The sequence below is a fragment of the Caretta caretta genome, chromosome 2 (genome assembly GCF_965140235.1).
Source record: "Caretta caretta isolate rCarCar2 chromosome 2, rCarCar1.hap1, whole genome shotgun sequence".
NCBI classification, from domain to species: Eukaryota; Metazoa; Chordata; order Testudines; family Cheloniidae; genus Caretta; species Caretta caretta.
Genome location: NC_134207.1, coordinates 88587377 through 88605420, shown reverse-complemented (window position 1 = coordinate 88605420; position 18044 = coordinate 88587377). Strand labels below are relative to the sequence as shown.

Sequence of the window (18044 nt, the reverse complement as noted above, 5' to 3'; positions counted from 1 at the left end):
TTTGGTCTGACCCAGTATGGCCTTTCTTATGTAAGTAAGTAAGGAACTTCCTTGATATGCTGGGTGGAACGTTCCCAAAGAAGTGGGGGAGTAGACATAACCTTGGATGTTCCACCACATGCCAACGGATCTAGCTGGCCAGGCAGGGTGCAGTATAATGGACTTCCTTTAGGAATACTGCAGACTGTCCTCCCCCGGGTGACTACTTTAACCATGGGGGATGAACATTACAAGGTCGGGGGGCGGGGGAACACCTCCTTCTCCTCATTTTTTCTTGAAGAAGGACCTGGCTTCAGGGCTGTGAACAGAGATAAGTGCTTCTTCCTGGCCTAGATTTAGGTTCCCAACTCCCTCTGGAGGGGGCAGGTTTAGCCTAAACCCCTCTCCTTGCCATTTCCTACTGGCTAGCTTAGGCAACTCCTACCCGCTCAGCGTGCTGGCTTTTGTGCATCCCCTTCTCAGGCATCTAACTCTCCCCAGGCATTGTTCAGGGAGTCTAGATGTCTAACTCGGGATCATGAATTCCACTTGGTAGCAGGGAGCCTAAAAGCTCAGCATTGCAGTGCTTAAATCCTTGTGAATCCCAACCCTAGTCCTTAAAGTAGTGCTCAACAGCCTGAGAGGACACACAAGATTGCCTGGGTAAATCTGAAACCCACCTTAGTCTGTAAGACAAGGAATATGAATTTAACACTAATGAATAAAACCCAGGGAGTGTTGGTTCAGCAAAAGTGACCTGCGTAAAGAAGGACCAGTGTTAGATCTATAAAATGGTGGGGGGTACCCCATGTGTGTTGTTAGTTGGGAGATTGAGAAGCAGTAGGTTGAACAAAGTGAAGGAAAAACAGATAGGATGGAGAAGTAAATGTGTGTAATAGATTAGATTACTGAACCAACTGAGTGGTGTCTCTCTTTGGTGCTTGTTACAAAAAAAAAAAAAAGCGGGGTGGGAGAGAGGGGAGGGGTTAGCATTTGCATGGGTGTAGACCTAAAGAGCTTGGAGAAGCAGGAAGGAGGAAAAGGTTTATTCTCCCACTGCAGAAGATATAATCTCCAAGATAACTGGAGTTACTTTGTGCAGATACTGGATTCTGACAAATTCTTCTCAGTGCCACGTTGACAATTTTCATAATGCAGTTTGGAAGATATTTGGGCAAGATTCTATATGGTCTGAAGGGACTAAGAGTTTCTATGGGTGGCATTTTAGATTACGAGACACCTGAGTACGAAAACAGCAAAATTAAAACAAGTGTTAAGGCTACAAGATTAATAGGAAAGAAAGGTGTATGTTAAAAGAAATGCAATTATGATTCTTGGGACATGAGGTAATGAGGGGGCAATGGTATGTCCATAAAAAGACAATGCTACACTTGAAATACAACTACCTAATTGCTTAAAATTGACTCATTATGGAACGGGAAAAAAAGCTGAGGAGCTTGTTGCTCCACATGGCTTTCAAACGCTGATACCAGATGTGCCTAAAGAAGGAATGTCTGGTGGGTGTAGAGGCATAGGAGAGGCTCCCAAGATATCTGCAGGGCCTTGATAATTTCAAGGTCATTGAAAGACCACAAGCCACTTGTATTGTTAATACTTAGTAAAGACTTAGACAAGATATCCTTCAAATTCTAGAGATTGCTTAGAGACAAGGAGCTAGCAAACAGAGCTGTAAACAGGGGAGTTTGAGTAGGAGTTCTGTTGGAGGAGAAGGTATTTGTGTTTGGTTTTGTATTGGTGGTATTTGTATCTGTAGAGGCTTGTAGGGGCTTTGTGCTGGGAGAGAAGCTGAGCCCTGATTAGGGGGCGGGGTTTCTCTGACTAGGGGTCCTAAAAGGTAGCAGCCAGTCAGGCAGCGGCACATACAGCTGCAGTGGCACAGGAGCTAGCAAACTGATCTGTAAACAGGGGAGTTTGTCTTGTGGTGCTTGTTTTTTGCTGTGGGTGGTGGTGGTTTGGTGTGGTTTGTGTTTCCCAGATTAACAGGATTGAGGTGGGAAGGCAATGACAGATACAGAGGTAGCAGAGGGAGTGAACCATGTAGCGGAAGACACAATGAAGATGACTGGATGTGGAAGCTGTGGTATGTACATGATCCTGGAGGGGGCAGCTGGTAAGAGTTTTGTCTGCATGAAGTGCCGTCTGATAGAGCTGATGGAGGAAAAGATCCAAGGTTTGGAGATACAGATGGAAAGTCTGGTAAAGTTTAGGAAAGGGTTTGAGCAGATTATGGAGCAAAGACATGAGGTATCTGAAGGGAAAAGCTCAGACTTGCAGATGGAAGCAGGACTGGGGAATTCTGAGGGGAGACTGGGTGAGGAAAGTGGTCAGTGGAAGCATGTGACTAAAAGAACCAGGCAGAGGAAAAGATGGGCTAGTGAAGGAGAAACAGAGCTTAAGAATAGGTATTCAGAGCTGGAAAATGAAGAAGGGGCTCAGCAGGTAGTCACTGAAGGTGGAAGGGCAAAGAAGAAGAGAAGAGCGGCTAGTCCTATAGGAAAAGGGGAAAAGTTAATGGAGATTACACCAAATATGAGCCCCAGGAGGATTCAGGATGGGTTGAAGAGGATTACAAGGGAGAACAGGAATGGAAAGAACTTGCAGCCAGAGGGAACAGGGGATAGACTGGAGAATAGCACCGTCACTAGGAAAAGACAGGTCTATGTGATTGGGGACTCTTTACTGAGGAGAATAGATAAGCCTGTAACCAGAGCTGATCCAGAGAATAGGAGGGTGTGCTGTCTTCCAGATGCTAAGATATGGGATGTAGACCTGAGGTTGAAAAGGATTCTAAAGGGAGTGGGAAAGAATCCCCTAATTACCCTTAATGTGGGTACAAATCATACGGCTAGATTCTCACTGGAAAGTATTAAGGGAGACTATGCTAGGCTGGGGAAGACGCTTAAGGAAATTGAGGCTCAGTGATCTTTAGTGGAATTCTGCCTGTTCCTAGAGAAGGGCAACAAAGGTGTGACAAGATTATGACTATCAACAGATGGCTTAGGCAGTGGTGCTATAAGGAGGGCTTTGGGATGTATGGCCACTGGGAGGCATTCATGGATAGAGGACAGTTCTCTCGGGATGGACTTCATCTGAGTAGGGAAGGAAATAGACTTCTAGGATGGAGGCTGGCACAACTGATTCAGAGAGCTTTAAACTAGGAATTAGGGGGAGATGGTTGGGAGATGTCCAGGTAATCTCCACGCTGGATTTTAGCATTGAGAGGAAAGAAAATGAAGTAAGAGTGGATACAGCCGTGGGTAGGAGGAAGGGCAGTGTAGATACAAGTCTAATAGGTTATACTGGTAGTAAAATGACCGTGCCTAATAGGGTACAGAATGTGAGTGAGGCCAAACAGCAAAAATTAAGATGTTTGTACACTAATGCTAGGAGCCTAGGTAACAAAATGGAGGAACTAAAGCTATTGGTGCAGGAAGTGAAACCAAATATTATAGGGATAACAGAAACATGGTGGAATAGTAGTCATGACTGGACTACAGGTATTGAAGGGTATGTGCTGTTTAGGAAAGACCGAAATAAAGGCAAAGGTGGTGGAGTAGCATTGTATATCAATGATGAAATAGAATGTAAAGAAATAAGAAGCGATGAAATGGATATGACTGAGTCCGTCTGGGCAAAAATTAAATTGGGGAAGAAAACTATTAGAGCCTCCCCTGGGATAGTGCTTGAGGTGTGCTGTAGACCGCCGGAATCTAATTTGGATATGGATAGAGCCCTTTTTAATGTTTTTAATAAAGTAAATACTAATGGAAACTGTGTGATCATGGGAGACTTTAACTTCCCAGATATAGACTGGAGGACGAGTGCTAGTAATAATAATAGGGCTCAGCTTTTCCTAGATGCAATAGCTGATGGATTCCTTCAGCAAGTAGTTGCTGAACCGACTAGAGGGGATGCCATTTTAGATTTGGTTTTGGTGAGTAGCGAGGACCTCATAGAAGAAATGGTTGTAGGGGATAATCTTGGCTCAAGTGATCATGAGCTAATTCAGTTCAAACTGAACGGAAGGATTAATAAAAATAAATCTGCAGCTAGGGTTTTTGATTTCAAAAGGGCTGACTTTCAGAAATTAAGGAAATTAGTTAGGGAAGTGGATTGGACTGAAGAATTTATGGATCTAAAGGTAGAGGAGGCCTGGGATTATTTTAAATCAAAGCTGCAGAAGCTATCGGAAGCCTGCATCCCAAATAAGGGGAAAAAATTCATAGGCAGGAGTTGTAGACCAAGCTGGATGAGCAAGCATCTCAGAGAGGTGATTAAGAAAAAGCAGAAAGAATATAGGGAGTGGAAGAAGGGAGGGATCAGCAAGGAAAGCTACCTTATTGAGGTCAGAACATGTAGGGATAAAGTTAGACAGGCTAAAAGTCAAGTTTGGACCTTGCAAAGGAATTAAAACCAATAGTAAAAGGTTCTATAGTCATATAAATAAGAAGAAAACAAAGAAAGAAGAAGTGGGACCGCTAAACACTGAGGATGGAGTGGAGGTCAAGGATAATCTAGGCATGGCCCAATATCTAAACAAATACTTTGCCTCAGTCTTTAATAAGACTAAAGAGGATCTTAGGGATAATGGTAGCACGACAAATGGGAATGAGAATATGGAGGTAGACATTACCATATTTGAGGTAGAAGCGAAACTCAAACAGCTTAATGGGACTAAATAGGGGGGCCCAGATAATTTCATCCAAGAATATTAAAGGAATTGGCACATGAAATTGCAAGCCCATTGGCAAGAATTTTTAATGAATCTGTAAACTCAGGGGTTGTACTGTATGATTGGAGAATTGCTAACATAGTTCCTATTTTTAAGAAAGGAAAAAAAAGTGATCTGGGTAATTATGGGCCTGTTAGTTTGACATCTGTAGTATGCAAGGTCTTGGAAAAAATTTTGAAGGAGAAGGTAGTTAAGGACATTGAAGTCAATGGTAAATGGGACAAAATACAACATAGTTTTACAAAAGGTAGATCGTGCCAAACCAACCTAATCTCCTTCTTTGAGAAAGTAACAGATTTTTTAGACAAAGGAAATGCAGTGGATCTAATTTACCTAGATTTTAGTAAGGCATTTGATACCGTGCCACATGGGGAATTATTAGTTAAATTGGATAAGATTGGGATCAATAGGAAAATTGAAAGGTGGATAAGGAATTGGTTAAAGGGGAGACTACAACGGGTCCTACTGAAAGGTGAACTGTCAGGCTGGAGGGAGATTACCAGTGGAGTTCCTCAAGGATCGGTTTTGGGACCAATCTTATTTAATCTTTTTATTACTGACCTTGGCACAAAAAGTGGGAGTGTGCTAATAAAGTTTGAAGATGATACAAAGCTGGGAGGTATTGCCAATTTAGAGAAGGACAGGGATACCCTACAGGAGGATCTGGATGACCTTGTAAACTGGAGTAATAGTAATAGAATGAAATTTAATAGTGAGAAGTGTAAGGTCATGCATTTAGGGATTAATAAAAAGAATTTTAGTTATAAGCTAGGGATGCATCAATTAGAAGTAACGGAGGAGGAAAAGGACCTTGGAGCATTGGTTGATCATAGGATGACTATGAGCCGCCAATGTGATATGGCTGTGAAAAAACCTAGTGCGATCTTGGGATGCATCAGAAGAGGTATTTCCAGTAGGGATAAGGAGGTTTTAGTACCATTATACAAGGAACTGGTGAGACCTCACCTGGAATACTGTGTGCAGTTCTGGTCTCCCATGTTTAAGAAGGATGAATTCAAACTGGAACAGGTACAGAGAAGGGCTACTAGGATGATCCGAGGAATGGAAAACTTGTCTTATGAAAGGAGACTCAAGGAGCTTGGCTCGTTTAGCCTAACTAAAAGAAGGTTAAGGGGAGATATGATTGCTCTCTATAAATATATCAGAGAGATAAATACCAGAGAGGGAGAGGAATTATTTAAGCTCAGTACCAATGTGGACACAAGAACAAATGGATATAAACTGGCCACTAGGAAATTTAGACTAGAAATTAGACGAAGGTTTTTAACCATCAGAGGAGTGAAGTTTTGGAATAGCCTTCCAAGGGAAGCAGTGGGGGCAAAAGATCTATCTGGCTTTAAGATTAAACTTGATAAGTTTATGGAGGAGATGGTATGATGGGATAACATGGTTTTGTAATTAAATATTCATGGTAAATAGGCCCAATGGCCTGCGATGGGCTATCAGATGGGGTGAGATCCGAGTTACCCAGGAAAGAATTTTCTGTAGTATCTGGCTGATGAATCTTGCCCATATGCTCAGGGTTTAGCTGATCGCCATATTTGGGGTCGGGAAGGAATTTTCCTCCAGGGCAGATTGGAAGAGGCCCTGGAGGTTTTTCGCCTTCCTCTGTAGCATGGGGCACAGGTCACTTGTTGGAGGATTTTCTGCTCCTTGAAGTCTTTAAACTATGATTTGAGGACTTCAATAGCACAGATATAGGTGTGAGGTTTTTTTGTAGGAGTGGTGGGTGAAATTCTGTGGCCTGCGTTGTGCAGGAGGTCAGACTAGATGATCATAATGGTCCCTTCTGACCTAAATATCTATGAATTTATGAATAAGGTAGGTGAGGTAAGTGAGAGTCTAATGCAGAATATGCACCAGCAATGTCCTTAGTTGTGGCTGGTGCTTAGCTGAGGAGCCTTACTGATAATTTAGAACAACATGGAAGTTGTTCTAAATTTGTGCCATTTTGGGTTGGCTAACCAGCCTCATGACACGAATGAGAACTATTTAAAATAGCCTATGGTGCTGATAAATCTGGGTATAGTTTGCAGTTGGGTATCAGACAAAATTGGTCCATTTACTTATCAGCATACCAAAACTCTTACACATCAAGGAGGGAACAGATCAACACTGCCAACCTTACAGGTAAATCTTCATTGTAAGTGTCTTTGCTTAAAGGATATTAGGATGACAGCTGCTAAATTCAGCAGATCCCAGGCTTTCCTCTTTAACCTCAGAATGCGGTCCAAAGCGTACCTCAGCATAAACCTGATAAAACTGTGTGAAGAAAATATTGGCCAAAACTAGCTGTTATCATCCCTGGGCTTGTTTGCTGCTCATGATCCTAGATGGTCGAGACTGTTCCAGCTACTGATTATGGAAGAATAGGAGGCATTTTCTGATGGCGCCAAACCCAAACTAGTAGCAATGGTACACACATTGCAGCACTGGTGAACGGAGACAGCTCTGTTGAGAAGAGTCCTAGAGTTATGGTATGGTAATATACACCTCTACAACTATATAATCCAAGTGACTCAAGTGGACAAAACCTTTATCAAGGCTAGAAGATGACCAGTAGTGACAAGCAGTGAAGCCAGTGACTAGTCTGGATCTATAGTTTCTTGCTAAAAATGAATTCTTGTTAAAATTGCTTATACAGAAAACAAAGGGAGAAAACTGTGGGGATATATATACACACTTTATTTGACATTGCGGCAGGAAGGCAGGTGAGAGAGAGAGTGGAACAGGGAATCCCGAAAGGGTGTGTGTAGAAGCTAAACAGTGGAGAAGGGAAAAAAGAGAGAGAGAGGTTTTAGGGAAAATAATATTTTCCTTATTCAAATAAATTACTTTGTTCAGTATTAAAGAAGATCACTGGACAGTTTGCTACAGCAGCCATGGTGCTGGAAGGCAATGTGTTATGAATGGTGTAAAGACACGGATAACTTTGTAGGGTTCTTCGCTGTGCGTGCACACACACACACTGATTATAAAGGAAAATACGTATCTAGCAAGCAAAGATCTGTGTTTGCATGTGCAAAATGACCCCAAAAACTGGCCGAGCAGCTAATGGAAATTCAGCACGTTGAAGGACTTTTTATCCTTCAAACTGAAGACAAACTAGACATTTATCAACTGCTTTAAAAATGAAACTTTGAGGGCAATGAATGTTTATTGTGCTGCAAGAATTAGAAACTATCCACGATGTTGTGAACAATTATTAAAAAAGAAACAATTAAAAGAGAAAGAGAATTAGGCATTGTCTACACTGAAAAATACCAGTATTGTTAAAGCAGTACAACTCCCCTAGTGGGGACGCAGTTAGATTGATATACATGCACTTTACACCAAAATTAGAGCTGGCTGAAACTCAAGATTTTCTTATTCACAGGAAATTTCAATATTTTAACATTTTCCACAAACTGGAAATTGTGAAAAAATTATTATTTTGAAACCACCGATAAATGGGGCTTCTGAGATGAAATACGCTACCCAGGACCCTAGCAGCTGTTGACAGAAACTACATTCTTTACAGTTTCACCACAGCTACTCAGTGAGTCAGGTATCCTGCGGTGCCAACTAGCTCAGGAATATGGAAGTCCTTGGGGTCCCTAGCCCACTGCAGTCTTCATGGCAGTACTGTCCTGGACCTATCAACCCTGGAAGCTCTTGATCCCTGGCCCCAAGGCAGTCTGCATGGCAAGGCTGCTCCATAGCCACCAACCCTGGAGCAGTCTACATGGTGGCAGGGCTTCTAAGCTCTTGGCTCTGTGGCAGGGATACTGGAAACCCTGATAGCCTCAGCTCAAGATGAGGTTCTTAGGGCTTTTAGATGCCCTGCTGTGAAGTTGAGAGCTGAGCCTCAATTATAGCTGGGGCTCACAGGAGTTTCAGGCTCCTGGCTCCTCAATGGGGAGCCTGGAAGCTCCGGCATGGTGGGCCTGCTGCAGATCCTGGAAGTCCCAGATCTCCAGCCCTAGAGCAGTTTGCTTCGTGGGGCTTCTATGGAGCAAGGAACCCTGGAAGCCCAGAGTCCCAAGCAGCCCACCAGGAAACCAGGTAGAGTTCAGATGCCTGTGGTTTGATGAAAGTTTGCCATGCCCGGGATGTTTTCATGAAAAGTTTCCAGTATGACAGATAGATATTTTCCAATGAAACTCTGCTTCATCGGAGAATTCCGGACGAGCTCCAACCAGTACAGCTATTCCCAAATAGGAAGGGGAATAACTATACTCCTATAAGGCATCTTTATACCAGTATATCTGTGTTCACACAGGGATTCTACTGGGATAACTGTATCAGTAAAAAAAAAAAAAAAAATTACACCCCTAACTGACGTAGTTAGACCATTATAACTTTCAATTGGAGACTAGGCCTCAGAGATTCAGTTACAAAACAGGCTGATAGGTCTAATGTTTGGGACTTATGAAAAAAAAATGAACAAAGTCCAACAAGAGCTGGAAACCGTTCACTCTCAGAGATGAGAGATTCCACAAAGATTAATATGATAGATACAGAGCTGGAAAGATGTACTTTTCTTTCGTGATTTAAATAAGTAGGGTGCATAATATGTTCTATTTACAGATAAAAAGTAATAAAAATGTACAGGAAACTAAAAACAAAGAACAACCAAAGCATGATCTTTAAGGAGAAGTATTGCTGACAATTTTCAGAATAATTTTCACAATAATAGGGCACATTCTCACTATTTTAGACAAGTCTTCATACTTTTCTGATGGATTTTATCATCATCATCATCATCAAAGGGGGAGAAATCAAGCAAAAAAGCAGTTGGTTTCTCCAGACACTGCAAGATGCAGCTGCTGCTGTTGTCCTTAATGTATTTGCAGTGCTTGCTAATATCTCCATTCCTATTCTATGTGCCCATGTTTTTTTGTTTTGTTATTTGTATCCTGTGGGATCGAGAATAACCTTCGCTGATTGTAGCTATGATTGACTCAGCTGGTGTTGCAGAATATAAAATAAGAATTGAAAATAGCATGTGAAACATGTGCAGGTTGGAGAGAGACAAGGGCTGTCTCTGTCACAGTGAATGCACGTAGAGTTGAAGCACCAGCTGGGTCCTGTCAATTGCTATTTCAGCTTAACAATAACAAAAAATACTACTTTTTTCAGGATTTCAGAAAAGGGTCCTAGATGCACAACACTCAGAAATGTTCTCTGGCAGCATGTGTGTCCTTCAATCAAGACAAACAGGAAGAAGAGTTACGAATGGAGTGCAGGGACAAAGAAGGTAGGAAAGAGGTTATGTTCTGCTTTACGCACTAATGTGAAAGACGAACATAAGCCCTGTCATACTGGATCAAACTATTGGCCTTCTAGTCCAGTATCCTTTCTTCAACAGTGGCCCATACCTGATGCTTCAGGGGAGAGAGCCTGCAGCGAGCAGATATGGGATAGCCTGTCACCCAGAGAAAGCTTCTTCCTAACCTCCAGTATTTAGAGTTAGCTTATGCCCTGAAGCATGAGGATTTATAGCTCTTCCAAAGGTCTTAGTTTTAATTTTTTAAAAATATCTAGAGCTATGGAAGGATATATTGTTACTCACATGAATGTCAAATCCTATTTTGAATCCTGCTAAGCTTTTGGCCTCAATGATATCTTGTGGCAATGAGTTCCACAGGCAAATCGTACACTTTGTGAAAAAGTATTTCTTCATATGACCTGTTAGCATTTTCCATCTGAATTTTCTTTACATTTGCCACCTCTCAATTTCATTGAATGTTTCCGTAACAAGGAGGGTGAACAGAAATTCTCAATCTACCTTCTCTGTGCATTCATCATTTTATTTCCTTTGATCACATCTCCTTTTATTTGTTTTCTTGCTAAGATAAACAATATCAAACTTTTAAATCTCTCTTCATATGATAGTTTTTCTATACCCCAGTGATTCTTACTGCCCATCTCTGAACTCTCACCAAATCTGCTATCTTATCTTTGTGATGGGGTGATCAGATTGCAACACAGAATTTTAAGGATTGACCAGAACCAGTTAACACATATGAAACACTTCTGTCTTTGTCCACACTTGGTGCTAACGGGTGCTAAAAAATGTGTTCATTAACATGTGTTAACTGACAAGTTTGCTAACTACACCTCATTTTCCTGGCCTCAACTACCCCTTTGAGCTTGTATAGACATAATTTTGGTACTGCTTTAAATATGTTGGTTTAGAAAGTGATATAGTTAAACTGGTGCAACCCCTAGTTTGGATGCAGTTCTGTTGGTATAAAGGGGATTAAACTTGGTATATTTTACTATTATACCACTATAATTGCAGCTACACTAGGGATTGTATTGATTTAACTATATTAGTATAAAATAACTTCCTAACTGAAATAGCTAAATTAGTATAAAAATTATGTGTGGACCAGGAGAGTTGAAGCTATACCAAGTTTTTTTTCTTAAATTCTCCCATTGATTCAATTTAGGGTTGCCAACTTTCTAATTGCACAAAAACAAGACCCCTGTCCTGCCCCTGCCCCAAGGCCAGGCCATGCCCCTCCCCTTCTCTGCGACCCCACCCCCCAGTTGCTCCAATCCCCCTCCCTCCGCTGCTCACTCTCCCCGATGCTCACTCATTTTCACCAGGCTGGGGCAGGCAGTTGGGGTGTGGGAGGGGGTGAGGGCTCCAGTTCGGGGTGCGGGCTCTGGGGGTGGGGCTGGGAATGAGGGGTGTGGGAGAGGGTTCCGAGCTGGAGTGGAGGTTGAGGTGTGGGGAGTATGGGCTCTGGCCTGGGTGTGTGCGCTCTGGATGGGGCCAGAAATGAAGGATTCAGGGTGCAGGAGAGGGCTCCAGGCTAGGGCAGGGGATTGGAGGGGGGCGGGTATGGGCTCTGGGTGTGGGCTCCAGGTGGGGACAGAAATGAGGGGTTCAGGGTATGGGAGAGGGCTCCGGGCTGAGGCAGGGGGTTGGGCTGCGGGGGTGGTGGTGGTGATGAGGACTCTTGTTGGGGGTGTAGGCTCTGGGGTGGGGCCAGTGATGAGGGGTTGGAGGTGCAGGAGGGGGCTCCAGGCTGGAGCCAAGGACTTTGGAGTGTGGGAGGGGGTGCAGGCTTCGGCTGGGCTGGGGCTTGGGATGTAGGAGGGGGTCAAGGCTGGAGCAGTGTGGCATTATCTAATTAAAATATCACCATGCAAATCACTGTTGCTACCACTGTTATATAATTGCAATGAATCTTATACAAAGTGTGATGCATGGCCAGAAAGCGTTAAGCAGCTTGCAGGCTAACTGACCCAAATTCAACCCTGAAAGATATTTTGGTAGATAATGTTTGTTTTTGTGTGTGTTTACACAGATATTTTTAGAGTTTAACAATGTAATCAAACAGTCCCTGTCTATACTGTATTCTGTTAATTCAGAGATCTTAACATTTAATTGAACTGTAAACATAGGATATCACTGTATTCCTCTCTCTTTGAAATGTATAGCAAATCACCTGTGAATGATGGGAAACAAGCAATTGCCGTATGTTAATTTGTGTAGCTAATTACCAGTGATGCTTAGGAAATGGGTCTACTTCAAAGTCCCCACGATTGCCTATTGTTCACCTAAGGACTCTGACCTGTCAAGAAAAGGCCTGGAACTCTATAAAAACTCCTTGGGTCCTGATCCTTTTTATCTCAGATCTTCTTGATGCTTCATGCAGGGGAAGCTTAAGTGAAAAGGCTGAGATCTCCAGTCCTAACTGGATCACCCTGAATGTGGACACTGGACTATAACCTATGGACTAATTCTGAAAGAACTTTTTCACCATCTTTACTATAATCTGATCTCAGAACTGTACTCATATCTGGATGTATACTGATCTTTTAATCAATACTCTCTCTCTTTTCTTTTTAATAAATTTTAGTTTAGTTAATAAGAATTGGCTGTAAGCATGTATTTGGGTAAGATCTAGAATATTCATTAACCTGGGAAGTAATGTGTCTGATGCTTTGGGATTGGCAGTTTTCAGTAATCCTCCCAGGAAGCAGCTGCCAGGTCCCTGCAGCCCCTAGGTGCATGGCGGCCAAGGAGGCTCCGCATGCTGCCCTCGTGCCACCTTCACCAATGGGAGCTGTGGATCCAGCACTAGGGATGGGGCAGCACGCTGAGCCTCCCTGGCTGCCCATGAACCTAGAGGCTGCAAGGACTTGGCGGCTGCTTCCAGGAGCCTCACGGAGCTAGGGCAGGCAGGGAGCCTGCCTTAGCCCTGGGCCCCCAATCGGACTTTTAACCGGAGCCGCCACGGTCGCTTTTCGACTGGGCGTTCTGGTTCCAAATCAGATGCCTGGCAACCCTAATGCAATTCCATCAGTGTTAGGAACAGAGGGAGGCTTGAAAAGGGTCCCATTTACAAGTCCTGGCATTTTAAAGGAACCTCTGCCTTTCAGACAATGGGAGCTCAGAACTTCCCTTCATTGAGTATAATATGGTACTGATTTTCTAAGGTTTTGTCTACACACAAAGCTGCACTTTATGTTCAAGTTGTGTTTTAAAATCAATGTAATTAAACCAGTCTAAACTCCTGTGTGGACGTTCTGAAATTGATTTAAACCTGGCTTATGTCAATTTAGCTTAATTTGGTAAGGAATCAACTTACATTGAGAAGATACAAGCCAAGTTTAAATCGATTTAAGAACGTCCACAAAAGGGGTTTAAAATCACTTTGGTTAAAATTGAACTAAACTTTGTGTTTAGAGGAGTCTTAAGTTCCTACCAATACTACTAGTCTGTGCTGGGCTCCTGTAATGGATACAAGTTTACTTTCTCAGGATGGAGTGAGCAGTTCCATACAATATTTGCAGTGGTGCTATGAGGCTTAATGTGTTAAAGCACTTTGACAGTCTCAGATGAAAGGCACCATGCAAGTGTAAAGTATTATTGAACTATGAAGTCAAAGTAGAAGAGGAGGACAAAGGCACAGTGAATAAAATAGAGATCATTTTCACTCCTCTTATCTTTTGTTGTTGTAATGTGGAGAGGAGAGAATTAGTAAAAATGATGACTGAGTGAGTGGGATAGGAATCAGAGACTCCTCAAGGGTAAATAATAACCCTCTTACTCAAGAACTGCTGAGCTCTAATAAAGCTGTGCTGGAGTAGGAAACCATACCACTGTCTGACACTGCCAGACCAAACCAAAATCTCAACTTTCTGTTTTTTAAAGTCCGGCATGGGGACTGAAAGGATTTTAAAGATCTACTGTGTACTAAACTGTTTGGAAATATGTATCAATGGTTCCTGAGTTTAAAGATTTCTGCACAATCCCTTACAATCATCTACACTCCACTAGACCATAAATAAAGGTTTGAAACTTGAGAAACACAAGGGAAATTAGACAGTGAAGTTGTTATAGATGTACTGTTAAAGACATGTCTGTATTGGCTCTCACCCTTACATAGTCCTAATGCAGGGTGCAGGCAAACTTTTTGGCCTGAGGGCCACATTGGGTTTCCAAATTTGTATGGAGGGCCGCTTAGGGGAGGCTGTGTCCCCAAACAGCCAGGCATGGCCCGGCCCCCACCTACTATCCGACCTCCCTTGCTTCTTGCCCCCTGACGGCTCCCCCCAGGACTCCTACCCCATCCACCACTCCCTGTCCCCTGAACACCCCCGGACTCCTCACCCCTGACTGCCCCCTGCTGCCCCATCCAACCCCCCCTCTCATTCCTGACTACCCCCCCGGGACTCCTGCCCCATCCAACCCCCCTTTTCCTTGCCCTCTGACCGCTCCGACCCGTATCCACACCCCTGCCCCCTGACCACCACCCCCAACTCCCTTGCCCTCTATCCAACCCCCCCACTCCCTGCCCCCTTGCCGTGCTGCCTGGAGCACCGGTGGCTGGCGGTGCTACATCTGCGCCGGCTGGAGCACCGGGTCAGGCCGTGGCTCTGCAACTGCGCTGCCCGGCCGCCCAGAGCACTGTGCTGGCAGCGTGGGAGGGGGGACAGTGGGGGAAGAGCCGGGGCGAGCTCAGGGGCTGGGTAGGAGGGTTCCGCTGACCGTAGTTTGCCCACGTCTGTCCTAATGAATCACTAGGGGATTCAGGGCTGGATCCTGCACCAGTGAAGTCAACGGCAGTTTTGCCGCTGGCTGGAGCAGAAACAGGACTGGGTCCTTACAGCGTATGTCTGTTCATAAATAATCATGAAAGGCCCATTCCTGCAAGCTGCTGAAAGCCAACAGTCAATGGGAGTTGAGGAGCCTGAGCACGTCACAAAAAGGGGCAAAAGGGTGTTGGAAACCCTCAAACACCCAATGTGGTTTTTGGGATTTGAGGATGCTCAGCATCTCACATGATCACTCAGCATCTTGCAAGATCATGCCCAAAATGCGGTTGACTAACGCATAAATATATATCATATAATAGCATGCATTAAGCACCGACAACATTGAGCATAAATATTGTACAGTTATATAGCCTAAACTGGCCTATACCATAGTACTGTTCACTTATGCTAAATATCTCATAACGCCTTTCATTAGCTGAAGAAAGCTTTGGCTTAAGTAGATAGGAAAACTGTCAGTGTCAGGACATATAACTGTTTCCTCATAGCAACAGAAAGGGAGTTACCCTCACAGACCAAGGGGAGTGTTTTCATGCTCCTTAGTACCTGGAATGCATGTGTTGAGAACAAAGATAAGGGTGCATCGTGACCTGGAATGTATGGGTTCAGAACAGAAGATAAAGGGGTACACCATTGTACCACAAACAAACAAAGTAAAAAGCTGATAACTGAATCCAGTTTCAGGTGACATATATAGTACCATTTACTGGTAAACAAGTAGGGTACAAAAAGATGATTTTAGGGATGTAACTGTAGGGAGAACACTTTCTGAAAAAGGTGAATTTAACACTGCTGCACTAGACTGCTCTTTGGAGACTGGTATCATACAGAATCTTTTTCCTGTACCATATTAATAAACCTGACTGGCATTGGTTATTTGGTCTCTTGAGTATATTTCATAGCGAAATAATGAAACAAAGTGTGGTCAAGCAATCGACTGATTAATCAATAATGCACAGGAACAGCTTGCACCAGAGGTTAGAGGTGACCAATCAACACTTTCCCTTACATCAATTATGTCACTCCAAAAACTTGTAGATGAAATTGATAGGACTTCAAATTACACATGTGCTTAAGCACATGGCTGAATCATGGCCTTAATTGTTAAATTTCATTTTAAAGCACTTATAACTAAGCATACCAGTTAATACTTTGGTCCCTTTTATTACCTTAAGCAGCTACTAGCCGATAATGTGCTACATTACTTTCTGCTCAGTTCAACGTATTTATTTTCATTGGGAATTCTGATTGAATGTCTTTGGAATCTAGTTGTTTCCCTGGTGAGAGAATGTAATCCTGCTATCTTGTTAGATGGAAAATCATCTATGAAAGTCCATTCAAAACAAATCTCCTGCCAAAATATTTCTCTCTTTTCATTTGGACAGTTTTCTTTCTGATAATTTAATGGTAATAAATCCCTCCATATGCCTGTATCAGCCTTGGCAAAGAGAAGAAGTCTCAGTCTGAAAATCAGATTAAACAGGGAGCTCCTCAGTCTCAGCAGGACTGGAAGTTCTGGATAGTTTTTTGATGCACATGGAAAAGAGATTCCAGAAAGCCAGTTCTATTGCTTAGGTCGTAGCACGATCTATGCACACAGTATGCATTTATCTCCGTAGATAATTTCAAGACAAAGGTAAATATTTTAATAGGTTTGGCAGCCTAAGACTTTACTTATGAGTCAGTGATCCCAAGAAATTCAACAACAGAAGGACTGTTCCATGGCTTGTTATGGTCTATTCTGATCATAAACAATTTCCACATAGAAACAGAAATGTTGCAACTAGTGCTGCAATAGTTCAAGTTCCACTCCTCCACCATCTCCAGTGCACCCCACTGATGTATTTTATCTACAGACATTAGTCATGACTACACCTCCTGCCTGTAATTGGGTGTCATCCATCAGGTTGGAAAGTTTAAAATTAAGTGATTTTCCTGGAAACCATTTTTCAGCAGCATCATTTGATCCATTGTAGTTAAAGCTGTGTCAGTGGTTCCATTATAGATTCCATTTCATGGTATTTTTTATAAATTAGTTGTAGGTTTCCTCTGCACTTAAAATTGGCATACAAGGTCTAGGCTGAGGAACAAAGTTTTTTCCGAAGGCAAAGATTTTTTTCAATTGTCATTTTTAAACAGCAGGATCAGAAACATATTTTATTTAAAAACAGCTGTCATACCGACCATTTTGCATGGCAGGGCACTGACCATTGCTCTTTTGTAAAAAGCATACTCTACATCAGTAGATGGGTCTTTACTCAAAGGGTCTGTAATAGTCTATTAGGTAAATACATTAACCTATAATTTCAATGTGCCTAAATATGGTACATTGTGTACTATATTTACACAGGGCTAGAGTGAGCCTTTATGGGCAGTGCATAGATTTGCACACCCCAAGAAGAGCTGTGATAAGGAGATGTGGGTGCATGGGTGGGGAAAAGTAATTTACTGCAGACCCTTATGAACTGCAGCTTCCTTCCTTCAAAACACCACAGCTCTGCTGGCTGGGGTGGCGAGAAGTCAAAGCCTCGCCTATATCATTCTGCTCCTTTCTGCCAACTTACTCGTAGGGGTGAGGGGATGAGTATTGGGCATACAGCCTCTGTTCTCCTTCCTTCTGCTAAGCCATGATGTGGAGAGGAATATGGGAGGGCTAGGGTATTACTCTCTTGTATGGCCATTATGGGCCATATTAGGCTGGGTCACAGAACAGGCCATCGTTTGTGTATTTAGAAGTTCACAGAGTATTTTGAAATAGACCATAACAGCTTCAAAACTCACCTGCCTAGCAGTATCTACATCTGTCTAAGTTTGCATTTTGTGCCCAGCACCATACAACCTCAACACTCAATGCAAATTACGGCATGAATTCTCATACACTTCAGTGACAGATTCATTTCATATTCTAGCTATTTTCAGACCTTTATTGATACCAATTTATTGTCAAACCTATATGTAATTGTTCCACCTGAATTCATGTTTTTACTTCTGCTAGCTCTTAGGGCTCAATCCTTTGAACTCTTAAACATGTGAATAACTCTAGTCTTCTTAGTTATCCCATCCACTATAAGTAAGAATTACTCACATGAATAAGAGTTTTCAGGATCAGCCCCTTAAACTCTGTCCTAAAAAGGCAGAAGGAAATGTGTAAAGGAAATTCATTTCTGTGACCTAGACACTAAATTATGGAACAAAGTAGAATATAAAGGAACCCAACGGGGCTTGCATTTAA

General features: G+C 42.8%; 1 protein-coding gene across 9 annotated transcripts in view; it reads right to left on the bottom strand.

The window, feature by feature from the left end:
- The window catches only part of PTPRM (protein tyrosine phosphatase receptor type M), a 682939-nt gene that overhangs the window by 119042 nt on the left and 545853 nt on the right, over positions 1 to 18044 (bottom strand). The window lies entirely within an intron of this gene.